This window comes from Elephas maximus, chromosome 7 (assembly GCF_024166365.1).
Source record: "Elephas maximus indicus isolate mEleMax1 chromosome 7, mEleMax1 primary haplotype, whole genome shotgun sequence".
Taxonomy (NCBI): Eukaryota; Metazoa; Chordata; class Mammalia; order Proboscidea; family Elephantidae; genus Elephas; species Elephas maximus.
Window position 1 is genome coordinate 6,010,301 of NC_064825.1, and position 10,277 is coordinate 6,020,577.

The following is a 10,277-nucleotide window of genomic DNA, read 5'->3' on the forward strand; positions in this document are numbered from 1 at the left end:
TTAAGGTGAGAGTTTAGGTTTAGGTTTAGGGTTAAGTTTAGGTTTAGGCTAAGGATTAGGGTTAGAGTTAGGGTTAGGGGTTAGTGTTTCTGTTAGGTTTAGGGTAGGGTTAGTTTTAGGGTTATATTTAGGGTTAGGGTAAGAGTTAGAGTTACGTTTACAGTTAAGATGAGTGTTTTGGGTGTTACCGTTAGGGCTAGGGTTACGGTTAGAGTTAGGGTTAGGGGTTAGTGTTAGGTGTAAGTTTATAGTAGGCTCAAAGTCAGGTTAAGGTTAGGGTAGGGTTAGGGTCAGGGTTAGGATTAGGATTAGGTTGAGGGTGAGGGTCAGGGTCAGCGATATTGTAAGGGTTCGGTTTAGGGTCACAAGTGGGCCGAGTTTAAGGTTAGGGTTCGGTTTAAGGGTAGGGTTTTTTTTTCTTTAAAGTTAAAGTTAGGGTTAGTTTTAGGTTAGGGATAGGGTGAAGTTTAAGATAGGGTGAGGGTTAGGGTTATGGCTAAGGTTTGGGTTCGTTCTGAGGTGGTGTTAAAGTTATTTTTAGGGTTAGGGTTAAGTTTACGGGTTCTGTTTAGTTTTAGGGTATTGTTAGATTTTAGGTTAGGGTTACATGAAATTAACAGTCAGAGTTCCGGTTTGTGTTAGGCGTTGTGGTTGGGGTGAGGGTTAGGTTTATGGTTAGGGTTGGGTAGGGTTAGGATTATGCTCATGGTAAGGTGTTGGGGTTAGAAGTGTGGTTTAGGGTTAGGGTTTGGGTGAGGGTTCCGGTTAAGCATTGTGGTTCTGGCCATGGTTAGGTTTGGTTTAGGGTTATGGTTAGGTTTATGATTAGGTTTCAGGTTAGTGTTCGAGTTCGGGTGAGAGTTAGGGTTAAGGTTTGGGTTAGGCTTTGGTGTTAGGGGTTAGGGTTTGGGTTAGGGTTAGGGTTATTGTTAGGGCTCAGGGTTTCACGTTAGTGTTAGGGTTAGGTTCAGGGATAGTGTTAGGGTTAGGTTTGGGGAATACGGTTAGGGGTTAGGGTGAGGGTTACGGTTAATTTTACAGTTAAGGTGAGGGTTTAGGGGAAGTGTCATCATTAGGGTTAGAGTTAGGGTTAGGTTTAGGGTTATGGTTAGGTGTTGGGCAATATTTAGGTTTAGGTCCAGGTATAGGATTAGAGTTTGTGTTGTATTTAGGGTCAAGGTTAGAGTTAGGATTAGAGTTAGGTTTAGGTCTCGGTTTAGGATTAACATTACGTTTAGGGTTAGGTTCAGGGCTATTGTAAGGGTTAAGATTAGGGTTCCATATGGACTAGTATTATGGTTAGAGTTATGTTTCAGGATAAGGTTTGGGTTAGGTTTAGGTTTAGGGTTAATGTTAGGGTTAGGGTTTGGGTGAAGTTTAGGATAGGGGCAGGGTTATTTCGGTTGTTAGGGCTAGAGTTTGGGTGTGTGTTCACGTTAGTGTTAAGGTTAGGTTTAGGGTTCGGGTTAGGGTTGCGCTTATGTTTAGGGTTAGGTTTCGGTTTAGCCTTAGTATGAAGTTTAGGTTACGGGTGAGCTTAAGACAAGGGTTAGTATACGGGTTAGGATTTTAGTTAGTGTTAGACATTAGGTTTAGTGGGTTAGGCTTAGGATTATCCTTATGGTTAGGGTAGGCTTAAGTTTAGGGTTAAGGTTAGGGTTAGGGTTAGATAGGGTTTCTGTTCGTGTTAGAGTTAGGGTTAGGTTTAAGGTTAGGGATAGCGTTATGTTTAGGGTTGGGGATACGGTTAAGGTTTAGGGTGACTGTTAGTGTTAGGTTTACACTTAAGGAGAGGGTTTAGGTTAATTGTTATGGTTAGGTTTAGAGTTAGAGTTAGGGTTCGGGTGAAGTTTCAGTTAATAGTGAGTGTTAGTGTTAAGGTTGGAGTTAGGGTTAAGGTTAGTGTTAGGAGTAGGTTTAGGGTTAGGGTTAGAGTCAGGGTAGGGCTAAGGTTACTGTTAAGTCTAGGTTTAAACTAAAGGGTACTGCTAGGTTAGGGTTATGGTTAGGTTTAGAGTTAGAGTGAGTGCTAGCGTTTAGGATTAGGGTTAGGGTCAAGTTTAGAGTTATTGTTAGGGTTAGGGTTAGGGTTACGGTAGACTGAAGGTTAGGGTTAATTTTCGGGTTAGGGTAAGGGTTAGGTTTAGGTCAGGGTTAGGGCTAGGATTAGGGATAGGGTTAGGGTTGGTGAAAGGGTTAGGGGTTCGTGTGAGGGTTAGTGTTAGGTTTACAGATAAGCTGATGTTTTAGGGTGTTACGGTTAGGGTTAGGGATAGAGTTCGGGTTAGGGTTAGGTTTATGCTCAGGATTAGGGTTAGGGTCAGGGTCAGGGGAGATTTAGTGTTATGTTTCGGTTTCTTTTTTTAGTTTTAGGGTTAGGGTTAGCATGAAGTTTATGTTAAGCGTGAGGTTTAGGGTTAGGGGTTAGGGGTTAGGATTCAGGTTAGGGTCAGGGTTAGGCTTATGTTTAGCTTTAGGGTTGGGATTAGGGTTAGGGTTAGGGTTAGTTTTAGTTTTGTTTAGGGTTAGGGTTTGAATGAAGTTAGGGTAGGTTTAGTGTTCCGGTTAGGGTGAAATTTTGGTTAAGAGTGAGGGTTTGGTTTAGGGTTAGGGTTAGAGTTAAGGTGAGAGTTTAGGTTTAGGTTTAGGGTTAAGTTTAGGTTTAGGCTAAGGATTAGGGTTAGAGTTAGGGTTACGGGTTAGTGTTTCTGTTAGGTTTAGGGTAGGGTTAGTTTTAGGCTTAAGTTTAGGGTTAGGGTAAGAGTTAGAGTTACGTTTACAGTTAAGATGAGTGTTTTGGGTGTTACCGTTAGGGCTAGGGTTACGGTTAGAGTTAGGGTTAGGGGTTAGTGTTAGGTGTAAGTTTATAGTAGGCTCAAAGTCAGGTTAAGGTTAGGGTAGGGTTAGGGTCAGGGTTAGGATTAGGATTAGGTTGAGGGTGAGGGTCAGGGTCAGCGATATTGTAAGGGTTCGGTTTAGGGTCACAAGTGGGCCGAGTTTAAGGTTAGGGTTCGGTTTAAGGGTAGGGTTTTTTTTTCTTTAAAGTTAAAGTTAGGGTTAGTTTTAGGTTAGGGATAGGGTGAAGTTTAAGATAGGGTGAGGGTTAGGGTTATGGCTAAGGTTTGGGTTCGTTCTGAGGTGGTGTTAAAGTTATTTTTAGGGTTAGGGTTAAGTTTACGGGTTCTGTTTAGTTTTAGGGTATTGTTAGATTTTAGGTTAGGGTTACATGAAATTAACAGTCAGAGTTCCGGTTTGTGTTAGGCGTTGTGGTTGGGGTGAGGGTTAGGTTTATGGTTAGGGTTGGGTAGGGTTAGGATTATGCTCATGGTAAGGTGTTGGGGTTAGAAGTGTGGTTTAGGGTTAGGGTTTGGGTGAGGGTTCCGGTTAAGCATTGTGGTTCTGGCCATGGTTAGGTTTGGTTTAGGGTTATGGTTAGGTTTATGATTAGGTTTCAGGTTAGTGTTCGAGTTCGGGTGAGAGTTAGGGTTAAGGTTTGGGTTAGGCTTTGGTGTTAGGGGTTAGGGTTTGGGTTAGGGTTAGGGTTATTGTTAGGGCTCAGGGTTTCACGTTAGTGTTAGGGTTAGGTTCAGGGATAGTGTTAGGGTTAGGTTTGGGGAATACGGTTAGGGGTTAGGGTGAGGGTTACGGTTAATTTTACAGTTAAGGTGAGGGTTTAGGGGAAGTGTCATCATTAGGGTTAGAGTTAGGGTTAGGTTTAGGGTTATGGTTAGGTGTTGGGCAATATTTAGGTTTAGGTCCAGGTATAGGATTAGAGTTTGTGTTGTATTTAGGGTCAAGGTTAGAGTTAGGATTAGGGTTAGGTTTAGGTCTCGGTTTAGGATTAAGATTACGTTTAGGGTTAGGTTCAGGGCTATTGTAAGGGTTAAGATTAGGGTTCCATATGGACTAGCATTATGGTTAGAGTTATGTTTCAGGATAAGGTTTGGGTTAGGTTTAGGTTTAGGGTTAATGTTAGGGTTAGGGTTTGGGTGAAGTTTAGGATAGGGGCAGGGTTATTTCGGTTGTTAGGGCTAGAGTTTGGGTGTGTGTTCACGTTAGTGTTAAGGTTAGGTTTAGGGTTCGGGTTAGGGTTGCGCTTATGTTTAGGGTTAGGTTTCGGTTTAGCCTTAGTATGAAGTTTAGGTTACGGGTGAGCTTAAGACAAGGGTTAGTATACGGGTTAGGATTTTAGTTAGTGTTAGACATTAGGTTTAGTGGGTTAGGCTTAGGATTATCCTTATGGTTAGGGTAGGCTTAAGTTTAGGGTTAAGGTTAGGGTTAGGGTTAGATAGGGTTTCTGTTCGTGTTAGAGTTAGGGTTAGGTTTAAGGTTAGGGATAGCGTTATGTTTAGGGTTGGGGATACGGTTAAGGTTTAGGGTGACTGTTAGTGTTAGGTTTACACTTAAGGAGAGGGTTTAGGTTAATTGTTATGGTTAGGTTTAGAGTTAGAGTTAGGGTTCGGGTGAAGTTTCAGTTAATAGTGAGTGTTAGTGTTAAGGTTGGAGTTAGGGTTAAGGTTAGTGTTAGGAGTAGGTTTAGGGTTAGGGTTAGAGTCAGGGTAGGGCTAAGGTTACTGTTAAGTCTAGGTTTAAACTAAAGGGTACTGCTAGGTAAGGGTTATGGTTAGGTTTAGAGTTAGAGTGAGTGCTAGCGTTTAGGATTAGGGTTAGGGTCAAGTTTAGAGTTATTGTTAGGGTTAGGGTTAGGGTTACGGTAGACTGAAGGTTAGGGTTAATTTTCGGGTTAGGGTAAGGGTTAGGTTTAGGTCAGGGTTAGGGCTAGGATTAGGGATAGGGTTAGGGTTGGTGAAAGGGTTAGGGCTTCGTGTGAGGGTTAGTGTTAGGTTTACAGATAAGCTGATGTTTTAGGGTGTTACGGTTAGGGTTAGGGATAGAGTTCGGGTTAGGGTTAGGTTTATGCTCAGGATTAGGGTTAGGGTCAGGGTCAGGGGAGATTTAGTGTTATGTTTCGGTTTCTTTTTTTAGTTTTAGGGTTAGGCTTAGCATGAAGTTTATGTTAAGCGTGAGGTTTAGGGTTAGGGGTTAGGGGTTAGGATTCAGGTTAGGGTCAGGGTTAGGCTTATGTTTAGCTTTAGGGTTGGGATTAGGGTTAGGGTTAGGGTTAGTTTTAGTTTTGTTTAGGGTTAGGGTTTGAATGAAGTTAGGGTAGGTTTAGTGTTCCGGTTAGGGTGAAATTTTGGTTAAGAGTGAGGGTTTGGTTTAGGGTTAGGGTTAGAGTTAAGGTGAGAGTTTAGGTTTAGGTTTAGGGTTAAGTTTAGGTTTAGGCTAAGGATTAGGGTTAGAGTTAGGGTTAGGGGTTAGTGTTTCTGTTAGGTTTAGGGTAGGGTTAGTTTTAGGGTTAAGTTTAGGGTTAGGGTAAGAGTTAGAGTTACGTTTACAGTTAAGGTGAGTGTTTTGGGTGTTCCCGTTAGGGCTAGGGTTACGGTTAGAGTTAGGGTTAGGGGTTAGTGTTAGGTGTAAGTTTATAGTAGGCTCAAAGTCAGGTTAAGGTTAGGGTAGGGTTAGGGTCAGGGTTAGGATTAGGATTAGGTTGAGGGCGAGGGTTAGGGTCAGCGATATGGTAAGGGTTAGGTTTAGGGTCACAAGTGGGCCGAGTTTAAGGTTAGGGTTCGGTTTAAGGGTAGGGTTTTTTTTTCTTTAAAGTTAAAGTTAGGGTTAGTTTTAGGTTAGGGATAGGGTGAAGTTTAAGATAGGGTGAGGGTTAGGGTTATGGCTAAGGTTTGGGTTCGTTCTGAGGTGGTGTTAAAGTTATTTTTAGGGTTAGGGTTAAGTTTACGGGTTCTGTTTAGTTTTAGGGTATTGTTAGATTTTAGGTTAGGGTTACATGAAATTAACAGTCAGAGTTCCGGTTTGTGTTAGGCGTTGTGGTTGGGGTGAGGGTTAGGTTTATGGTTAGGGTTGGGTAGGGTTAGGATTATGCTCATGGTAAGGGGTTGGGGTTAGAAGTGTGGTTTAGGGTTCGGGTTTGGGTGAGGGTTCCGGTTAAGCATTGTGGTTCTGGCCATGGTTAGGTTTGGTTTAGGGTTATGGTTAGGTTTATGATTAGGTTTCAGGTTAGTGTTCGAGTTCGGGTGAGAGTTAGGGTTAAGGTTTGGGTTAGGCTTTGGTGTTAGGGGTTAGGGTTTGGGTTAGGGTTAGGGTTATTGTTAGGGCTCAGGGTTTCACGTTAGTGTTAGGGTTAGGTTCAGGGATAGTGTTAGGGTTCGGTTTGGGGAATACGGTTAGGGGTTAGGGTGAGGGTTACGGTTAATTTTACAGTTAAGGTGAGGGTTTAGGGGAAGTGTCATCATTAGGGTTAGAGTTAGGGTTAGGTTTAGGGTTATGGTTAGGTGTTGGGCAATATTTAGGTTTAGGTCCAGGTATAGGATTAGAGTTTGTGTTGTATTTAGGGTCAAGGTTAGAGTTAGGATTAGGGTTAGGTTTAGGTCTCGGTTTAGGATTAAGATTACGTTTAGGGTTAGGTTCAGGGCTATTGTAAGGGTTAAGATTAGGGTTCCATATGGACTAGCATTATGGTTAGAGTTATGTTTCAGGATAAGGTTTGGGTTAGGTTTAGGTTTAGGGTTAATGTTAGGGTTAGGGTTTGGGTGAAGTTTAGGATAGGGGCAGGGTTATTTCGGTTGTTAGGGCTAGAGTTTGGGTGTGTGTTCACGTTAGTGTTAAGGTTAGGTTTAGGGTTCGGGTTAGGGTTGCGCTTATGTTTAGGGTTAGGTTTCGGTTTAGCCTTAGTATGAAGTTTAGGTTACGGGTGAGCTTAAGACAAGGGTTAGTATACGGGTTAGGATTTTAGTTAGTGTTAGACATTAGGTTTAGTGGGTTAGGCTTAGGATTATCCTTATGGTTAGGGTAGGCTTAAGTTTAGGGTTAAGGTTAGGGTTAGGGTTAGATAGGGTTTCTGTTCGTGTTAGAGTTAGGGTTAGGTTTAAGGTTAGGGATAGCGTTATGTTTAGGGTTGGGGATACGGTTAAGGTTTAGGGTGACTGTTAGTGTTAGGTTTACACTTAAGGAGAGGGTTTAGGTTAATTGTTATGGTTAGGTTTAGAGTTAGAGTTAGGGTTCGGGTGAAGTTTCAGTTAATAGTGAGTGTTAGTGTTAAGGTTGGAGTTAGGGTTAAGGTTAGTGTTAGGAGTAGGTTTAGGGTTAGGGTTAGAGTCAGGGTAGGGCTAAGGTTACTGTTAAGTCTAGGTTTAAACTAAAGGGTACTGCTAGGTAAGGGTTATGGTTAGGTTTAGAGTTAGAGTGAGTGCTAGCGTTTAGGATTAGGGTTAGGGTCAAGTTTAGAGTTATTGTTAGGGTTAGGGTTAGGGTTACGGTAGACTGAAGGTTAGGGTTAATTTTCGGGTTAGGGTAAGGGTTAGGTTTAGGTCAGGGTTAGGGCTAGGATTAGGGATAGGGTTAGGGTTGGTGAAAGGGTTAGGGGTTCGTGTGAGGGTTAGTGTTAGGTTTACAGATAAGCTGATGTTTTAGGGTGTTACGGTTAGGGTTAGGGATAGAGTTTGGGTTAGGGTTAGGTTTATGCTCAGGATTAGGGTTAGGGTCAGGGTCAGGGGAGATTTAGTGTTATGTTTCGGTTTCTTTTTTTAGTTTTAGGGTTAGGCTTAGCATGAAGTTTATGTTAAGCGTGAGGTTTAGGGTTAGGGGTTAGGGGTTAGGATTCAGGTTAGGGTCAGGGTTAGGCTTATGTTTAGCTTTAGGGTTGGGATTAGGGTTAGGGTTAGGGTTAGTTTTAGTTTTGTTTAGGGTTAGGGTTTGAATGAAGTTAGGGTAGGTTTAGTGTTCCGGTTAGGGTGAAATTTTGGTTAAGAGTGAGGGTTTGGTTTAGGGTTAGGGTTAGAGTTAAGGTGAGAGTTTAGGTTTAGGTTTAGGGTTAAGTTTAGGTTTAGGCTAAGGATTAGGGTTAGAGTTAGGGTTAGGGGTTAGTGTTTCTGTTAGGTTTAGGGTAGGGTTAGTTTTAGGGTTATATTTAGGGTTAGGGTAAGAGTTAGAGTTACGTTTACAGTTAAGATGAGTGTTTTGGGTGTTACCGTTAGGGCTAGGGTTACGGTTAGAGTTAGGGTTAGGGGTTAGTGTTAGGTGTAAGTTTATAGTAGGCTCAAAGTCAGGTTAAGGTTAGGGTAGGGTTAGGGTCAGGGTTAGGATTAGGATTAGGTTGAGGGTGAGGGTCAGGGTCAGCGATATTGTAAGGGTTCGGTTTAGGGTCACAAGTGGGCCGAGTTTAAGGTTAGGGTTCGGTTTAAGGGTAGGGTTTTTTTTTCTTTAAAGTTAAAGTTAGGGTTAGTTTTAGGTTAGGGATAGGGTGAAGTTTAAGATAGGGTGAGGGTTAGGGTTATGGCTAAGGTTTGGGTTCGTTCTGAGGTGGTGTTAAAGTTATTTTTAGGGTTAGGGTTAAGTTTACGGGTTCTGTTTAGTTTTAGGGTATTGTTAGATTTTAGGTTAGGGTTACATGAAATTAACAGTCAGAGTTCCGGTTTGTGTTAGGCGTTGTGGTTGGGGTGAGGGTTAGGTTTATGGTTAGGGTTGGGTAGGGTTAGGATTATGCTCATGGTAAGGTGTTGGGGTTAGAAGTGTGGTTTAGGGTTAGGGTTTGGGTGAGGGTTCCGGTTAAGCATTGTGGTTCTGGCCATGGTTAGGTTTGGTTTAGGGTTATGGTTAGGTTTATGATTAGGTTTCAGGTTAGTGTTCGAGTTCGGGTGAGAGTTAGGGTTAAGGTTTGGGTTAGGCTTTGGTGTTAGGGGTTAGGGTTTGGGTTAGGGTTAGGGTTATTGTTAGGGCTCAGGGTTTCACGTTAGTGTTAGGGTTAGGTTCAGGGATAGTGTTAGGGTTAGGTTTGGGGAATACGGTTAGGGGTTAGGGTGAGGGTTACGGTTAATTTTACAGTTAAGGTGAGGGTTTAGGGGAAGTGTCATCATTAGGGTTAGAGTTAGGGTTAGGTTTAGGGTTATGGTTAGGTGTTGGGCAATATTTAGGTTTAGGTCCAGGTATAGGATTAGAGTTTGTGTTGTATTTAGGGTCAAGGTTAGAGTTAGGATTAGGGTTAGGTTTAGGTCTCGGTTTAGGATTAAGATTACGTTTAGGGTTAGGTTCAGGGCTATTGTAAGGGTTAAGATTAGGGTTCCATATGGACTAGCATTATGGTTAGAGTTATGTTTCAGGATAAGGTTTGGGTTAGGTTTAGGTTTAGGGTTAATGTTAGGGTTAGGGTTTGGGTGAAGTTTAGGATAGGGGCAGGGTTATTTCGGTTGTTAGGGCTAGAGTTTGGGTGTGTGTTCACGTTAGTGTTAAGGTTAGGTTTAGGGTTCGGGTTAGGGTTGCGCTTATGTTTAGGGTTAGGTTTCGGTTTAGCCTTAGTATGAAGTTTAGGTTACGGGTGAGCTTAAGACAAGGGTTAGTATACGGGTTAGGATTTTAGTTAGTGTTAGACATTAGGTTTAGTGGGTTAGGCTTAGGATTATCCTTATGGTTAGGGTAGGCTTAAGTTTAGGGTTAAGGTTAGGGTTAGGGTTAGATAGGGTTTCTGTTCGTGTTAGAGTTAGGGTTAGGTTTAAGGTTAGGGATAGCGTTATGTTTAGGGTTGGGGATACGGTTAAGGTTTAGGGTGACTGTTAGTGTTAGGTTTACACTTAAGGAGAGGGTTTAGGTTAATTGTTATGGTTAGGTTTAGAGTTAGAGTTAGGGTTCGGGTGAAGTTTCAGTTAATAGTGAGTGTTAGTGTTAAGGTTGGAGTTAGGGTTAAGGTTAGTGTTAGGAGTAGGTTTAGGGTTAGGGTTAGAGTCAGGGTAGGGCTAAGGTTACTGTTAAGTCTAGGTTTAAACTAAAGGGTACTGCTAGGTAAGGGTTATGGTTAGGTTTAGAGTTAGAGTGAGTGCTAGCGTTTAGGATTAGGGTTAGGGTCAAGTTTAGAGTTATTGTTAGGGTTAGGGTTAGGGTTACGGTAGACTGAAGGTTAGGGTTAATTTTCGGGTTAGGGTAAGGGTTAGGTTTAGGTCAGGGTTAGGGCTAGGATTAGGGATAGGGTTAGGGTTGGTGAAAGGGTTAGGGGTTCGTGTGAGGGTTAGTGTTAGGTTTACAGATAAGCTGATGTTTTAGGGTGTTACGGTTAGGGTTAGGGATAGAGTTCGGGTTAGGGTTAGGTTTATGCTCAGGATTAGGGTTAGGGTCAGGGTCAGGGGAGATTTAGTGTTATGTTTCGGTTTCTTTTTTTAGTTTTAGGGTTAGGCTTAGCATGAAGTTTATGTTAAGCGTGAGGTTTAGGGTTA